A 7478-nucleotide genomic window follows, 5' to 3' on the forward strand; every position below is an offset into this window, starting at 1 on the left:
AAGGCAGGATGGTTGTGGGTGGGGTCCATAGGAGGTTGGCTGTGGGAGCATACTGACCACCAGGGAGCAGCTCTTGTGTTGAGCATCTGCCCCCTGATGGTCAGTGCATGTCATACCAATCAGTAGACCAGTTGTTTGGTCGTTCGGTTGTTTAGGCTTTTATATAGATAGATGATAGATAGATAGATAGATAGATAGATAGATAGATAGATAGATATAGATATATAGATATATAGATATATAGATATGTAGATATGTAGATATGTAGATATGTAGATATGTAGATATATAGATATATAGATATGTAGATATGTAGATATATAGATATATAGATATATAGATATATAGATATATAGATATGTAGATATGTAGATATATAGATATATAGATATAGATATGCATAATCCATTGACACAGACAATAGACAGGTGAAGGCCTGGGGTGGGGAGGGAGATGGGTGAAGGGGGACAAAGGAGGGAAAATGGGGGACATCTGTAATACTCTAAATAATAAAATAATTTTTTAAAAAAGAATAAGAATTTTAAAAAAAGAATAAGAAAAATGAAAGCTTTTATTTGAACTTCACTTATTTCTTTTTTTATATTCTTTCTTAGTTTTTGTAGAGCCAACTTTCCTATCTACATTATTTTCTTCTCTCTAAGAAACTCCTTTAAGCATTTCTTTAAGGCATATCTACTGGCAACGAATGCTCTCAATTTGTCTGAAAAATCTTAATTTCTCCTTTCCTTTTGAAAGAAAATTTCATGTGGTACAGAATTTTAGGTTGATGGGTTTTTTTCTCTCAACACTTTAAACATTTCACTCTCTTCTCTTCTTGCATGGTTTCTGAGGAGAATTCTATATAATTATAACTTGATGGTAAAGCTCAATATTGTTTTAACTCTCAAGAGTTGTTCACACTGCACCTTCAGAAATTCATCAATTACAGTTGAGGTTTTCCCATCCTGCCATTGGTTCCCATGGTGATTTCTACCTGTGAGTCTCTGCTCTGATCTCAGCAGTGACTCCCTGTATTCACCTGTCTGTCTTTCCAATCTTGGGGGCAGCAGTTTGCCCTCTGTCCTCACCTCTCTTAGGGATCCAAGAAGAGTTGTTGATTTTTAGCCTGTTCAATATTTTACAAGCTCCTTTCATGAGGAACCCCCTGTTTTTGTTTCTTTTAATCATAAAATTTATCTTTTTTAATAAATTCATGTTATGCACTGCAATCTATTAAAATAATTGATTGACTATAGAAATTAATTATTATTTATAGTAAATTGAGTCTTACCCTTGGATACATTTCTTACAGTACCATGTAATTAAAGAAATAGACCTTCGGGTTTCTATTCTGCCCCTGATGAGCTTTGTAATAAAATCTCAAGAAAGTTACTTAACCTGTACAAGCCTTAGTTTTTCCATCTGTAAATTAGGGATAATAATACATGCCTTACTTACACCATTATTCTTGCAATTAAATAATGCCATATATACAATTTCAGAGCATCATTGCTCAGTATATTACTATTATTAGGGTTATTTCATATCTGTAGCATTTTAAAAAATGACATGATTAATCAATTGGGTAAACATGGCCTACCAGATAACATATAGATCATTTATATTGACTATGACCATTCCATGATGGCTGATTTGACTAGCTTTAATGTGTACTATCTTGTGTTTTCCATGGTTAAGATATGGCTTAAAAGTAGATATCAATTTCTTTACATTGATAAGCTATACTTTTCCTATAAGTAATATTTTGTTATATTAATTGTGGGATATTTTTCCTCCCTCTGCTTCCTGGCACTAGTTACATTTTCCTAATCACTTGGGTAATAGAGCCTAGTAGGCTTGCATCAGGATATATACTACTGAGATGTAAGAAGTCATCATTATTTTGGAGCGTCATATTAGGCTTTTTAAAAACTCTACAGTAAAAGCAATATTCTTGAAATAATAGCTTTCCTTTACAGAAGGCTGAGTATTTTGAGAGAGGAAAAAATTTGAGTCCCAATGCACTAGGAGCCTTTAAAGACTCATTTATGCCAGAAATTGAAGAGAGAGGAAGAAGGCATGAGTAAAATAACACGCCCTCAAGAGGGAAGAGTTAGCTAACATACAGAAAGAGAGAATTAAATAGGACCATAAGAGGCCTTATGATTGGATCAGGAAGTTGACCACATTGACTGGAGAAAACCACAGCCCCTATAGTATGGACAAAATGTGATAGTTAAGATGAAGAAGAATGGATTACACCTATGCAGAGGCCAGTAAGGTTGTAAATAGCACTTGGACCAGGACACTTCTACTGATGACAAAGCAATATATAGGAACTTAGACTTCTTTCAAGAAGAAAATGAGGAAAATAAGGGTAATTTTGAACTTAGTAGTTTCCAAAAAGAGATGATTTTTTTTTTTAAACCAAAAGCATATGTGAGAAAGACCATTAAGCAGAAGAGTTCATATTCTAAGCTAGGTTCAGTTACAGAGAAATTTTAAAATTACTTTGATTTTTCTATCAGAATTGTGACCATGTTGAAATATCAGATCCACTAAATACATGATCAGACTTGAGTATATATCAAGTGTTAGTTCTTCGTGGTTAATGTGAAAACCTCCATCACCTGAAATGATCTTCAAGAGCAAGTTCAGAAAAAAGTTTTCTCTTTCAAATACTTCTTCCAAATGTCACAAAATTTAAAATAGGTACATCTATTAACATGGATATTTTAGAAAAATAGGTTAAAAATTACTTTCTCAAATAGGGAACATTATCTTAAGCTGATTATACCTATTTTCTTTATATCTTACTTTATATCTTTCTTTATATCTTACTTTAATTAAAAACATTTTTTCCAATTACAGTTTACATTCAATATTAAGGTGCTTGGTATTTATCCATTTTTTTTCCAGATTGTCCAATTTGTTGGCATATTTTCTTGTAATTCTTTGTATTTCTGTGGTGTCAGTTGTTACTTCTCTCTCATTTCTTATTTTATTTATTTGGGTATTTTCTCTTTTTTTCGTGATGAGTCTGGTTAAAGGTTTATAAATCTTGTTTATATTTTCAAAGAACTAGCTCTGGTTCTTGGTTTCATTGGCTTTTGTATTGTTTTTTAGGCTCTATTTCATTTATTTCCACTCTGATCTTTATTATTTCTTCTCTTCTTCTCACTTTGGACTTTGCTTGTTCTTTTTCTAGTCCCTTTAAGTGTAAGGTTAGGTTGTTTTATTTGCTTTTATTAAGTGGAATTGTCCATTTTGTTTTTCTGAGTGCTTACAGGGCAAGGACCTTGTTGTTTTTACAGTACTGGCACATTTCACATTCTCAGGGCAAATTTACTGAAGCAGGGCAAATTTACTGAAACAGCCTACCACTAACCAGATTAGATATTAGGGAGGGATTCTAATAATAAATGGCACACATCTAGCTGGAACTGGAAAAGGGCAACAAGAGGCAAGTTACTCCAGCTGAACCCAATGGACTCAGGAAGCCTGGTGTCAGCACTATAACTGCCTCTTGAGCAGAGAAAACAATGCTCAACATACCTCTCTTTGAGAGTTTCCAAGGCATGGGCTCTCGTGGGCCAAGGGGGACAAAAGAGCAGGACCTGCAGAATCCAGGGGCCGTTAACCCCTAGAGTGCCGGGGAGTGCAATTGCGCTCCTCCTGTCTTTCGCCAAAAGTGCCAGGAGCTCTTTATTTTAACATTATATGTTTTGTTCAAAATTTTTTTTCTACTCGTATTTTATAATACAATCAGCAAACAATATGTGTCAAAGATGAAAACAAATGCAGTCAAGGTTTCCTTAAGTTTTTGAATATGTGACTTCATTTACTTGTGATTCATAATTTTTTTCCTAAACTGCTGTAAAATCAGCAAAAATGCCTTGGCAATTTTAGCATAGTTTCTAGGATATTGGTTGGCACTCAAAGGGTTAAGAAGTATCTCAAGACCTTCCCCATTGTTTTTCATGTCTGCTTTTCTCTGGGATGTCTAGTTTACTCACAAAGCCATCTCATCAGTACCGAGGTGGTGACTCGTGGCCTTCTTCCAAAGGAAGTACAGAGACTAAGCCAGATTGCCTTGGCCCTGACTCAAGGATGAGTGGTCCAATGGACCGCTGCCAGTTACTGGCTGCTATACACACAGACTTCGATCCCAAGACACCAAGCCTCGCTGTGCTCAGAAGAATCTTCTAAAACAAATATAAGCATTTTCACTATTCTGACCTTGATGTCCTGTTGAGGATATCAAGGACTTGGCTCACATTATCCTGGGAAAACGAGACTCAATGCTTGGAAGGTAGCAGATGGCATGGGCCCAACCACTGCTGTGCTGAACAGATCTTCTACTTGCACAGACTTCTGCTGAGATCTTCTGTCCAACATATTCATTGTATCTCTCAGCTCAGAGTTTCAGCAATATCTCCATGGTCTTATGAGTGTGCCACTTGCTACTAAAACATTCACGGATGTCACTTTGGGTTCTCAGTGCACGACTTCCTAATCTCCCAAAAACTGGTTTGATTCCCAGTCAGGGCACATGCCTGGGGTGCGGGCTTGATCCCAAGTAGAGGGCATGCAGGAGTTAACTTAGTGATGTTTCACTCTCATTGATGTTTCTATCTCTCTTTCCCTATCCCTTTCTCTCTCTCTAAAAAAATCAATAAAAATATATTTTTAAAAAATCCATCTAGTGTGTCATTTACGGCCCCCCTTTCCTTGTTGATTTTCTGTCTGGAAGATCTATCCATTGATGTCAATGGGGTGTTAAAATACCCTACTACCATTGTGTTACTGTCAATCTCTCTTTTTATGTCTATCAAGAATTGCTTTATATATTTAGGTGCTCCTATGTTGGAGGCATAAATGTTTATAAGGGTTATATCCTTTATCATTATGCAGTGTCTTTTATTTTGTATCTTACTATAGGCTGTGTTTTAAATATTATTTTGTCAGATATGAGTATTGCCAACCAAGCTTTTTTCTTCCTTTCCATGTGAATGAAATAATTTTTTTTCCCATTCCTCTCTTTTACTCTGCATGTGTCTTTCTTTCTGAGGTGAGTCTCTTGTAGACAGCATATATAGAGTCATTTTCATATCCATTCACCTCTTCTATGTCTTTTTATTGAAGCATTTAAGCTATTTATGTTTAAAGTGGTTATTGATACATACCTATTTATTCCACTTTATTCTCTACAACTATGATCCTATTTTTTTTTTAATTTCTACTTCTTAAAGAAGACCCTTTAACATTTATTGTAATACTGGTTTGGTGGCAATGAGCTTCTTTAGCTTTTTCTTGTCTGGGAAGCTCTTTTAATGTTTTTGGTTCTCAATGATAGCATTGCTAGGTAGACTAGTTTTAGCAGTAGGTCCTTGCTTTTCATCACTTTGAATATATTGTGCCAATCCCTTCTGGCCTGAAATATTTCTATTGAGAAATCAACTGACAGTCTAATGGGAGCTCCCTTGTAGTTAACTGTCTTTCTCATACTGCTTTTAAGATTCTCTCTTTGTCTTTTACTTTTGCATTTTTATTTATGACTAGGGGCCCGGTGCACGAAAATTTGTGCACAGGGGTGAGGGGGACGGAGTCCCCTCAGCCTGATGTGCACCCTCTGTCACATTCCAGGACTCCGGCTGATCCGGGCCTACATGTGGGCCTACGTGTGGGCCTACAGGCTCGGGGTGGCCTGGCTCCTGAGGATGCCTGCCCGGGGACACAGGCCTTTTGGTGCTGGCGCACGCACAAGCAGCTGCAGAGAGAGAACCTGTGCTGGCACCTGCCCACGCACTCCAGTGGGACAGAAGCCATGGCGACACGAGGGAATCCCCAAGCCCCACCCCCAACTTCCACCACCCCCAACTTCCACGCACGCCACCCCAACCCCAGCTACCCGGCGCCTGCACACGCGCAAGCAAGCTGCCCGCGGGGTGGGAACTTCCCCAGTGTCCGACCCCGTCTCCCCGGCACCTGCGTGTGCGTGTCAGCCAAGCAGGAGCTTCCCCTGCATCACCATGGCGACACGGGGGAAGCTCCCGCCCCAACCACGGCTCCCCAGCATTCACATGCCCCGCCCCATCCCCAGCTCCCCGGCACCTCTGTGCACACAAGCTCCTGCCCCGACCCCGTCTCCCTAGTGCCTGTGCCCATGCAAGCAGCTGCGGGGCAGGAACTTCCCCAGCATCACCATGGCAACAAGGGGGGAAGTAACTGCCCTGCCCCCATTCCTCATTGGCTGGTGGGCATGGCTTGTGGGCGTGGCTTAAGCATAGCAGAGGGACAGCTAATTTGCATGTTTCTCTTTTATTATATAGGACTAGAGGCCCATTGCAGGAAGATTCCTGCAAGAATAGGGCTTCCTGAGGCTGGAGCAAAGCAGAGAAGGGAGCGAAACCTGCCTGCTCCCAGCCGCTGCAGCTAGGTTTCTCCTCCCACTTCCAGCCACCCCGACTGCGTTTCCCCTCCCGCCTCCCACCTCCGCAGCCTTGGCTCCGTTCCTGTCTCCGCCACCTCTACTTTGCTCCCTTCTGTAGCGCTTTGCTTCAACGTTGTCTTCAGTCTTTGCTCCCAGCCAGTATATGCAAATTAACTGCCATCTTTGTTGGAGGTTAATTTGCATATCACGCTGATTAGCCAATGAGGGCATAGCAAAGGTACGATCAATTACCATGTTGTCTATTATTAGATAGGATGTGTCTTGGCTGGGCCTCTTTGTGTTCGTCTTGTTTAAGGCTCTCTGTGCTTTCTAAGCTTGTGTGTCTTGTAACCAGGTTAGGAAAGTTTTCAGTCACTATTTCTTCAAATAGGTTCTCGATCCTTTGTTGTCTCTTTTCTCCTGGTACCACCATGATGTGGATATTGTTATGTTTCATGTTGTCCCAAAGGACACTTAACCTACCTTCATTTTTTAAAATTGCTTTGTTGTTGTTGCTCTGATTGGGTGTTTCCTTCTACTTTATCTTCCAAATTACTGACCCAATCTTCTGCTCACCCAACCTATTGTTATTCCTTCTAGAAGATTTTTCATCTCAGATATTGTATTCTTCATTTCTGACTGGTTCTATTTCATGGTTTCTATGTCCTTCTTATGTTTACTATCTCTTTAAGTTCTCATTGATTTCATCCATTCTCCTAAGTTCTTTGCACATTCTTATAACCTTTAAACTCTATATCTGGTAAATTGCTTGCCTCCATTTTATTTAGCTCTTTTCCTTGAGATTTCTTCCATTCTTCTATTTGGGGCATGTTTCTTTGTCTCCCCACTTTGGCTGCCTCTTCAGGTTTGTTTATATGTGTTAGATAGATATGCTATTACTTCCAGTCTTCATAGGGAAGCTTCACAGGGTGGGGCCACAGGGAGTTTGGAAGATGGGGCTGTTGCAATCCCTCATGCTGATGCTGTGTGGAGAGGAGTCTTTCACCAAAGAAAGATGGCATCTGTGGTGTGGGAGAGGGACTCA

Source organism: Myotis nattereri (genome assembly GCF_964212035.1).
Source record: "Myotis nattereri genome assembly, chromosome: 2".
In the NCBI taxonomy this organism is placed as follows: domain Eukaryota; kingdom Metazoa; phylum Chordata; class Mammalia; order Chiroptera; family Vespertilionidae; genus Myotis; species Myotis nattereri.